Raw genomic sequence first — 12,042 nt, forward strand, 5'->3', positions numbered from 1 at the left:
GTGGTGCGGAGAATCGAGGACTTGTCAGCTAACCTGAAACTTCAGCTGAGAGAGAAAGCTTGTGCTTTTGATTTTTACTCGATAGCATGCGATGAGAGCACAGACGCCACAGACACCGCACAGCTTTTAATTTTTTTGCGGGGAGTCGATGATAATTTTTGCTGTACGGAGGAGCTGCTTGATATGATGAGCCTAAACAGGTGGAAATATTTTTGACGCTGTGTCAGAGGCAGTTGAAAAGATGGGGCTTAAATGGGACAAGCTCTGTGGAGTAACAACGGATGGAGCTCTGGCCATGACGGGTGAGCGCAAAGGAATGGCATCCATGGTGTGCGTCAAGGTAAAAGAGAGCGGAGGTGAGGCTGTTAGGATGCACTGTATAATCCACCAAGAAGCACTGTGTGCCAAGACTGTGCAGCTGGGCAATGTGATGAACACTGTTGTAAAAACTGTCAACATAATTCGAGCTAAAGGACTGTACCACAGGGAATTTCAAGCTTTCTTATCTGACGTGGATGCTGAATACGGGGATGTACTCTACCACTCTGATGTGCGCTGGCTCAGCCGTGGCTCTGTGCTGCAGCGGTTTTATTCGCTGAGATCAGAAATCGACAATTTTTTGAAAGAGAAGGACCGACCTCTTCATGAACTGAGTGACCCTCTGTGGCTGGCAGACCTGGCATTTTTAGTTGATCTTACTCATCATCTGAATACACTGAACAAGAACCTACAAGGCAAAGAACAGCTGGTATCACACCTGTATGCGCACATGAAAGCCTTCTGTGTAAAGCTCCGCCTGTTTGAGACACAACTACGAAGCTTTAATGCTGTACACTTCCCTGCGCTGTCTGAAATCAAGTCTGCTTTTCCAAAGGCAGACCTTTCTGCTAAAAAGGAGAAATATGTTTCTGTAATTACATCTCTCGTGACAGAATTCAACCAGCGTTTTCAAGATTTTTCTGTCATTGAAAAACAAATCAAGCTGTTCTCGACCCCCTTCCTGGTGGATGCAGAAGAAGTGGAGGAGAGTCTGCAGTTAGAACTGATTGAAATGCAATGTGATGATTCTCTGAAGAGTCAACATCAGCTTCTCTCCCTCCCTGACTTCTATCAGAATTTGGATCATGCCAAGTTTCCTCTGATGAGACGCCATGCAAAAAGAATGATGAGCCTGTTCGGCTCAACATACATATGTGAACAAACATTTTCTCTGTTAAATCAGAACAAAAGCAGACTGAGATCCAGAATGACTGATAGCCATCTCTGTGAAGTCCTTCGTGTCTCAACCACCAAACTTTCTCCTGACATCCCAGCCATCCTTCAATCCAAAGGACAGCATCACTGCTCCCACTGAGAGCAATGTTCTTCACATTATAGGCGAGTTAGAAATACACACAGTAATCATGTGTCAATATGTCACCTCTTGTGTGTGGCCCGGGCCACACATGAATTTACTAGGCTTATATACTGTTTGTTGTCCAGCCGCATGCCTTTCTGAATAATTATATTTAAAAATATTACATTAAAAATCAACATAACACAAACACACACGTACACAAACATAGAGATACACATGCACATATATATAACTCACACACATATAGTATACTTAAGCCTAAACTGTGCATAGGGACTACCCAGACGGCTGAAAAAAGTGATTTCTGACAGGTTCTCACACTTTTGACTGGTCCTCACATGTACAACTATCTTTACATTTTGCACCCTATCTTGTAACCGTGGTGAAGAGAAGCAGTTGTGAAATGAGTGATATGGTTGTTAAAAATGCTGCAATGGGCATAAATGTAAGGATGGTCATAAGTGTGAGGATTGGTCAAAAATTACTTTTTTTAGCCCTCTGAGTAGTTTCTATGCCCATAGCCACATCCACTCAGTCACATGAGCAGTTAGCCACGCCCACCAGTCACATGACCACCAAGCCACACCCCAAAATAAGCCACGCCCATTTCCCCCCCCCCCCCGTGGCCCGGGCCTTTGCTTATTTTTCTGTATTTGGCCCTCACTCAAAAAAGTTTGGACACCCCTGCCTTAAAACCACAAACCACGTGACTTTCGAGATCTGTCCATACTGTCCTAGCAACAGGGGCAGTTTTTCATTCCTTTAACCTCAAGGTTACAACATGGTTATTTTTACATGTACGTTTAGCATGTATTTCCTCTTTTCCCATAGCCTCAATTCCCCTGATTTTGGCATATACGGAACTATGATGTTTATGTCAGCTACCATTTCATCAGACACACATGCTGATTACAAATTTTCCTTTATTCTTGCTTCAGGCAATTAATGTCAATATTGAACACATCTCAGTCCCACCCCCAAACTTTACTGTGCTATTTTCTCCTTGCAACAATCATGTGATCTAAATTCAGACCCTTGGGAACTGGCATGTATTTATGATGGTTGTAGTGTGGCAGAGACATGTGATAATCTTTTGCAATCTTCTGGCAAGTAAAGTCAATGAGGAAGCAAGATTCACTTAACAACCGTATTACTAACTTTAACAACCTCAGTGATTCACTTAACAACTGTAGCAAAAAAAGGCCATAGTTCTTGGAAAGCATAAAAGACAATCCTGAAAATGGGCAAATCTGAAAGAGGTTCATAAGGATAAAAATATAAATTGTTTATGTTTATAACTTTGTTTTACAGAGGAAAATTCAAGAGCAAAATAGAGAAAAACTTTACAAAAAAATGAATATTTGAATCAAGATGTCTGAACTCAAACAGTATATAAAATTTTATTTTAAAAAAGCAATTTAATTTCCATATTTTTCACAGAACGTGAAAATATGGCCTTAAATGGTACCATTTGCATGGTTCAAATTAAATGGCTAAACTAAAGGATAAAAGTAGTTTCTGAAAAGAAATAAATCTAAAGGACAGTTTTCTGAAATAAATAACTGTCTTTTTAAATAAAGGACATATAGCCATTGTACCTATATAGGGACAGAATATTTATCTTTCTTAGTAGGGGGCAGGCAACATTTTTGAACCAGGGTATTTAGAATTTTAAAATATATATTGTGTAAAATCACAAAATGGATTTCATATGAAATGTGCTTTTTTTTCTTTTCTTTTCTTTTTTGTAAACAGGTTGCCTTAGTGATCTGGCCAGTCACAAAGTACTCTTTAGCAAAAGGAAAGCTGGCTTCTTTAGTTAGATCTTTGTGCAGTTAATTGTGATAATAAAAAACTGATTCTTTGTTTTGCAGTGTGCTAGCTTTCTATGTATTTATTTTAATTAAAATAATATTTAAGAAAATAGGTAGGACAGAAAATGTGATATATTTGAAGAAGGCTTATCAAGGAGAGATCCAACCTAGAATTAAATTTCCTGGATGTTAAAACAATTAATTAGTGGAACAAGTTACCTCCAGAAGTTGTGAGTGCTCCAACATTGGAGGTTTTTAAGAAGAGATTGGATAGCCATTTGTCTGGTATAGTATAGGGCAGTGTTGGCGAACCTTTTCAGCACCAAGTGCTGAAACAGGAGCGCGCACATGTGGAGCAGCACCGCAAACCGGAAGAGCAGTTCCCAAGTGTGTGCGTGTTCTGGGAAACTGAGCTTCTGGTTCCTGGCATGTGCATGCGTGCCGGTCACCTGGTGTTCCGGTTTCTGGCATGTATGTGTGCACGAAGACCAACTCACTGGTGCACATGCATACAACGGAACCCATAAGAGCAACAGGAGATGGCTGGTATTCCCTGAGGTGCCATCATGGGTATAGGGTCTCCTGCTTGAGCACAAGGTGGGAGTAGAAGACCTCTGATGTCCCTTCCAATTCTGTTATCCTGCAATTCTACTTATGAATAACAAACAATAACTCTCAAAGTCCACAAAGTTTTCACCAAAAATCTTTTTAATTGGAACAATTTGGAATTGAACTGGGATCTTCTCTGTTCAAAGCATGGACTTATATAACGAGTTATGGTGCATTATTTCATAATTTAAGGCTCTGGTTTCAAGCCTGAAAGCCTAAGCAGTGTGGACACTAAGATTTTCAGGAATGATTGTTCTGAAAATATTCCTACTCACAAAAGACAGTTTGTTGGAAATTCAAAGGATTGCATTGGTAAGCAAAATATGTGTGTGCCATTTCTGAAAAATACATTTTCTATCTTTTTAAATAAAGGTATCAAGGTAAATTTCTCTGACATAATTTTTGAATTGTGGGGTTTTGTTAAACAATAGCTAGTTTAATATAGTTATTATTATACTATGCTCTTAATTACATATATATGTAATTTTCTAATGTTTGGTTGTTGAAAAGCTAGTACAGGGATATCAAACTCAAGGCCCGCAGGCCACATCTGGCCAGGGGGTTCATACATCTAGCCAAAGGACCATCCACGGTGCCTCTGCCAGCAAAAATGGAGCTTAGGAGGGCTGCATGCAGCCCTCGCAAGCTCCGTTTTCACTGGCAGAGGGTTGCAGGTGACCCTCACAACTGAGAATGGAACTCGGGAGCCTGTTTTTTGTTGGCAGAGCGTTCGGGCCACCACTGGAGCCCCCAACATGAGTTACATTGGCCTGGCCACATCTACCCTGGCTATGCCCATCCTAGCCATCTTAGGTCAAACACAATCCTGATGCAGCTCACAATGAAATTGAGTTTCACACCTCTGGGCTAGTATATAGTATCGATAAGTAACAATGCTAAGTGATGACTTCATATACTAATAGCAATAGCACTTAGACTTATATATCTCCTCACAGTGCTTTACAGCCCTTTCTAAGTGATTTACAGAGTCAGCCTATTGGCCACAACAATCTGGATCCTCATTTTACCCACCTCAGAAGGATGCAAAGCTGAATCAATTTTGAACTGGTCAGAATTGAACTGCCAAACTGCAGGCAACCAGCAGTCAGCAGAAATAGTACTGCATTCTAACCACTGGGTCTCCATGGCCCTTATAAATTGAATATGATATTAGATGAGGAAGAGAAACTAAAGAATAAATTCAATCCTTGCCCAGAAGGCATAAGATAATAGAAGATGTGGAAATGGCTTATTTCATTTATCGTTGTGAAGAGCTGAACCGATCAGAGAATTATCAGTGAAATCATTTTTATACAAAGTAGTACTGAAGTGATTCAAAGGAGACTTAACTTTATCTGCAACTCTCTATAAGCCATCTATAGTATTTATTTATGACACCTACAGAACCCTATTATTCTAGAAATGTACGTTTCAGAATGCCTTAGCCCTAGTTGCCACAAAAACTGACAGGCTGATATAAATTTCTCATGTCATTCCCTCACATCATTGTAGCATGGTAAAAAATCACATTTCCTGTTCCTGCAAGCAGTAGCCAATGACTTGAAGCACCAGCATAAAAAAATCACTAGATAATTGTGTCACATCCTGCTAGTAGTGAGATTAAAGCTTACATGAATGAATGAGAAAAACATAACATGGAAGCCTAGCACTTTTTTTTAATAATATGTCATATCACTTAAAGGCTAAATTTATAAATTTTAACACTTAAAATTATTATGTATATACAAAATACTTCTTTTGTATTGACATTGATATGTATGTTATGGCAGAGTTAGTTCTACATGTGGCTAACTTTGGTTGATTTTCAGATATTAATAAAAATCATAACTAATTAATAGTTGTATGCAATTTTCACAAGAAGCAACAGGGCAATAGGCTTAGCTATGCTAAGCAACAGCAAATGAAGCAAAAAGAAATCAGATAATGTCAATTAAATAATGTCCTTTCTCCTTAAAAAAACATAGCAAAGCAATGTTGTAAAAAGATTTTGGACAATTAATATTTATGAAATAATGTTAAACTTTTGTTGGAATTTTGTGAAATTCAACACTCTTATGCTAGTACAAAATTTAAAATACAATCCTAAGTGCATTCAGCCCATGACCAGGAGTCTTAATACTTTTTTTCACTCCAGCTGTCCAAATGTGTTTGGAATGAGTGAAGAAGAATATCTAAATAGGGCTTGATTGCTATTTCACTTTTTTCCTTTCATCAGATGTATGTGAAGTAAACTGGAAAAGCATTTCAGTAAATGTACATTCTCATCTTTTATGTGTGTGTGTGTGTGTGTGTGTGTCCTAAAGAACTTTTCCAACAGTTTATTTGGCTTTCAAAATACTTCTGTAGATGAGACTTGCAAGAAAACATTGCCAGGTCTTAATTTTTAAAGGACCATTGCCAGGTCTTAACTTTTAAAGCTTCAAGAAGAAAATTCTACAGTGTATAAAATTCATTGTGCCTGGTCTCAATTGGAGCATTCTCTGATTTTTAGGAAGCCAGAACTTCTCAATCTTTGGCATTCTTTCAAAATTTTAGATATGCCTCTCTCAGTTTTCCTTAGCCCATTTCTTGATGTTTACAATTGTGGTGACATTAACATTCACCAGTGAAAATGAGCAATAAAGGAGAAAAATGTTCTGCACTAGCTAAAGATACAACAGGCATGATAGCACAGAATTTCTATTGCAGCTTTAGTAGCTTAATTGTCCCTAAGAGACAGATAGCTGGAACAATTATGCTTTAGCATTGCAAATTCTGGTCATGTTTAGGATCCTAGTAAAAGCTGAAGCAATGTTTCATTTCTATCTACCCTTTCTGCCTTGAAAGAAATAATTCTTCTGTTTGCTATCCAGCAGGTTCCTGAAAAGCAAAAAAATTGCATAGTATATTGAAGGCAATGGGATTGTATAGAACTACACCAGATTCTACTAGAGGATATCTCAAAAAATTTATTATGTTCCCACTAATTATAATACCAATCCTGTCTATGATACAAGTTTAGTAAAACCAGGAATCAGAGTATGTAATTATGAGGTCTCTTTTTATTTATATTCCACTGCTTAGCATTCCACAACAGAAACATTTACAGTTATTTATCATTGAGTTTCAAATCACTGCCCGAACCATCCATCTAGATTTAATAAGCTGAGATGCAGATGTAGTATAATTCATCTATTTTATCCTTCCTCTTTTGTGTATAAGTAAACAAATTAACAAATTATGAAGCTATAATTATGTATAATTTTTGATTGTCTAAAATAAAGGGTGGATCTCTTTGCTTTCAAATAAGACAGAATCTGAAACTAGCTTTGAATAATTAGCTTATGATTTACTGTTTATTGCAAGGGGCATTCATTAGGTTTGTTAAGCTGGGATTCCTGGTGCATCATAAAACATGGCTCTTAACAACCACAAAAAATGCTTTTAACTCTGATTGTTATAGTTTCCCAGAGCAAATAGGATTTTTTTATATTTATGAGATTTTTATCTTGCCCTGAACAGGTTCCCAGGATACCTCATCAGATTGCAAAGTAAAGCAAATTAATATTACACATTAAAATGCTATAATAGAAAAGAAAAATAAAAAAATATTCACCAAAAATAAAAATAAACATAAAGCAACAGAAAAGAGATTCACAGTATGTTAAATCAATCAAATACAGTTATGTAGAAAGATTTTTTAAAATCCTAATCCTAGAATGACATCAAGGCAGGTGATTGGAAGGTGATTAGAAGGTGTCCAAAGCTGTGAGATAAACAGTTGTAAAAAGCAAAACATTTGGAGCAGAGGTGATATCCAACAGCTTCCTACAGGTTCTAGAGAACTGGTAGCGGAAATTTTGAGCAGTTTGGAGAACCAGCAAATACCACCTCTGGCTGGTCCCAGAGTGGGGTGGGAATGGAAATTTTGCAATATCCTTCCCCCAGAAGTGGGGTGGGAATGGAGATTTTGCAATATCCTTCCCCTGCCACGCCCACCAAGCCACACCATGCTCACCAACCCATGCCCACAGAATCAGTTGTAAAAAAAAATTGGATTTCATTACTGATTTGGAGATAGGAACTTTATTAGAAATATTTTCAGTGAGTCACTGGGCTCCCTGCCAGCAGTCTGCAGGAAAAAAAACCCTGAAGAAGTCCACCCATTATATTACATATATATTGACAGTAACACTAGAACAGATAAATAAGAGAAATATGAAGAAATATGAAGAGAGTAATGTAATCACCCAGCGCTCTTTCCTCTGGAATGTTTTCATAAACTACTAAATTGATCTCACTGATGTTATATAAACACCGAACTTTCAATTATATAAATCCAGGAGTGGAAGGGCAAGCCTCTTAGTTGTGCCAACTGTCTCCTATTCAACCAGGTTACAGCTCTAGGTGTTAGGTTGTCTATTTATACTATTATTACTATTGTAAGAAAATATTATTTCTACAAAAGCCATGCCATAGAACACAATTACATATGTTTAAAGAGTTCAGATGCTGCATACCAGCCATACCGATTACTCAGGGAACATAGCTGCCCCATACAATTCATCCATTTGTTTCTGGCCAAGAATAAAATATCTTTTCAATCAGAAAAAAATATTTGGCAATTATTTTGACATGATAGCTTTTACTAAAACAAGATTTGAGCAGCTGGATTCTATGATTAAATAAAGATGATTCCACAAATGCCAAACTTGAGATAATATGTGTTTTTGGTGTACCAGAAATAGAAGACATCGCAATATCCAGTTCAACTGTCAACCATATATACCCCATCAGGGCTCAATATTTACAGATAATACTCAACAAAAATGCACATTGGGGCTTAACAAAACATTACCTTATTTCCATCAGTCCATAAACATATATATATCAGCAGTTTACTGTATACTCAGGGCTGATCAATAGAGAATATATTTTATGGAACACACTAAAGTTATATGTAAAGCTGATGCATTCTTCTAAAAACATACTATTTTGTATTTTAGTACACTACTATTTTATTTTTAGTACTCTACTCATGTGTCTGTATCTTTTATTTTATCATATCAGTCTATTTTACTTTTTCTTATTCTATTTTATTACCACTGATACCCACTGCTTTTTAATACAGTTAACTGACTAATCAATAACATTTACTTTTAGTACAACTTCTGTTAGTAATAGTATACCGTTTCTGAACCGAAGGAAGTCATAGCTGATATTGATAAGCTAGGGTTATTAGGCAGCACATAAATCTTCTTTTGCTATCTGAAAATATTAAGACACAATATCTATAATGCCCATGGTACTGAGTGCCTTTTGATTACAACAGTAGAGAAATGTGACAAATAAACAGAATGTACAGAAATAAATTGCTAATTTAAATAAGTTTATTCTTCTTTTTTTTAAAAAAAAACAGAAATACAGATCTCCAATGAATGTAATCCAAATAGCCATGTTGTGAATAGAGATTCCCACTGAGCACATATGGAATGGTCATTGTTATGTATTTGAATTATTGGAGGGAAATTGGGTGGGAAAAAGCACGTTTCTGATTGGCTGATGCCTCAGCCAAAATACTATATAAGGAGGACTGTTTGCCAGTTGCTTTTGCTGGGTTCTCACAATAAACTTAAGAGCTGTTGTCACCAATGACTGTCTCCTGCCTCCTCATTGCCAGAACTTAACATTGGCGACGAAGGTGGGATGAGGTTGGCAGTGAGACCAAGAAAGAGCTGAAGCAAAGAAATAGTTTAGAACCCAGCCAGTTATAGGGCGGCCACATAGAAACGATCGAAAATATCTAACTACACGCTGCCAGCACCATTTGACCCAGCCAAAGAGAAGTAGGTGTCATACATGGCTCGTTTTGAGTGCTTCCTTGAAGCTAATGAATTGCAAGGGGTATCGGACAATCGGAAGCACACATACTTCTTGAGCCATTGCGGGCCAGAAGTATTTGATACCGCCGAATCATTATCAGAACTGACGCCCGTCCAGTCTGTGCCCTGGCCAGTGTTACAGATGACGCTCACAGTGCACTATGCCCCGGTGCCATCGAAGTTCGTGCAGAGATATGAACTCAGACAGAGAGTCTAACTCAAGGGCGAATCAATCAGCGTCTACATGGCTGCATTGAGAAAAGCCGCAACCCACTGCAAATATAGGGATTTAGAGGATTCCCTATTAGAGCAGTTTATCTGTGGAGTTCGGGACATTTGGCTGCAGAGGCGACTACTCGCCAAAAATAACTTGACCCTCACGATTGCCCTAGATGAAGCTAGGGCACATGAACTTTCCACCAAAGCTGCTGAAACGTTACAAAAACCAACATTGCTGAATTCCTCAGCTAAAGCGACACCAGTCCACAGTGAGGAAATCCAGTCTGAGTGTGATGGCGAGAGTGAGGAAGAGGTTTTCCAAACGGGGAAACCAGAAAGAAATGACCACAATGAGTGCATGAGTTGCAGAGGCCATCACCAGTGACTGAACTGCAGTTTTAAAGAAGCCATCTGCCGCAGGTGTGACAAAAAAGGCCACCTAGCATGGGTGTGTCAGGCTCTTCAGCCGTGCCACCAAAAATTCCGAACCGAATTAAAACCAGCCTATCAGCAAAACCCCAGCTCCGCGAGACAGCCACCTATTGGCTCAATCAAAAAAGGCGCGAAGTCCAACCACACAACTGTACAAGTGGGCCAAGCCTCAACAAAATCAGGGAAAAAGATTTTTACAAGAGCCTGCATAGAAGGGGTGCCGTATAAAATGGAAGTCGATACCGGATCATCGATCACAATCATGTCCTAGGATACGATCACCAAGAACCACTTAAGCGTCGTGAAGTGTCAATTGCAGCCTCAGAGACTGAGAGTCCAGGACTACCAGGGAAACTGGATCCCTATCCAAGGCATCACCACAGTTCGAGTCAAGTATGGACAATATACAAAATCTCTACCGGTCACCATCGTAGATGGAAGCCTGCCCAGTTTGTTTTGTCTTGATTGGTTCCAGGCCCTAGGAATGGGCACCACCGGAGTCTACAGTGCCGGAGGCGACCTGAGAGAGGAACTGCTCAGGAATTTGAGGACGGGTTCTAGGACAGATTGGGCAAGTATGTGGGGACTCCCATTTCATTTAATTTAGATCCCAAAATAGCCCCGATTCGGCTTAAAGCTAGGAGAGTTCCTTTTGCCCTGAAACCCAAAATTGACAAAGAACTAGACAAGCTAGTTAAAAAGGGCATCTTAATTCCAGTTGACCATGCTAAGTGGGAGACACCAATAGTAACACCCATTAAACCAGATGTATCTGTCCATATTTGCGCCGATTACAAGGCAACACTAAATAAGGCATTGCAGAAAAGTGCATACCCTGTCCCCATAGTACAACACTTGCTGCATTCACTAGGACCGGGACAAATCTTTACCAAACTTGATTTGGCTTAGGCGTATCAGCAGTTGCCTGTTGATAACGAAATAGCTGAGGCACAAATGATAGTTACGCACAGGGGTGCATTTAAATGCACCAGACTCCAGTTTGGGGTCAGTGTCGCCCCTGGACAGTTCCAGAATCTCATGGAATGCTTATTGCAGGATCTACCTAGGTAGTTCCATATTTTGATGACGTTTTGGTGTCAGCTAGTGACATGAAAGAGCTACAAGACAAATTGCGAAGGGTGTTGTCCATTTTTAGAGCTGCTGGACTTAAGGTCAAGTTCAATAAGTATTAAATTGGAGTGCCCTCAGTTGAATTTTTGGGATATCGAATAGATAAGCAGGGCATTCATCCAACAGAGAGCAAGGTACGGGCAATTCAGAAAGCTCCCCCACCAAAAAACAAAGCAGAGTTATAAGCCTTTCTAGGACTTTTGAACTTTTATGCAGTCTTTTTAAAGGACGAGGCAACCGTGGCTGAATCACTACACAAACTGCTCGCTAAAAACTCTCCGTGGACTTGGGGCAGGACTGAAGCGGCAGCTTTCGAAGCTGTAAAAAAGCTGCTGTCTAGTGACAGTTTGTTTATTCAATATAATGGAACTTTGCCTCTCGTCCTGGTTTGTGATGCTTCACCCTATGGAGTAGGAACTGTTCTCAGCCACAAGTTGCCTAATGGGGCAGAAGCCCCAATTGCATACTTCTCCCGCACCTTATTGGGAGAAGAGAGGAACTATAGTCAATTAGATAGAGAAGCGTTAGCAATAGTCTCGGGTGTTAAAAAATTTCACGAATATTTGTTTGGGCGGCATTTTGAAATTGTTATGGACCA

This window comes from Ahaetulla prasina, chromosome 4 (genome assembly GCF_028640845.1).
Source record: "Ahaetulla prasina isolate Xishuangbanna chromosome 4, ASM2864084v1, whole genome shotgun sequence".
Taxonomy (NCBI): Eukaryota; Metazoa; Chordata; class Lepidosauria; order Squamata; family Colubridae; genus Ahaetulla; species Ahaetulla prasina.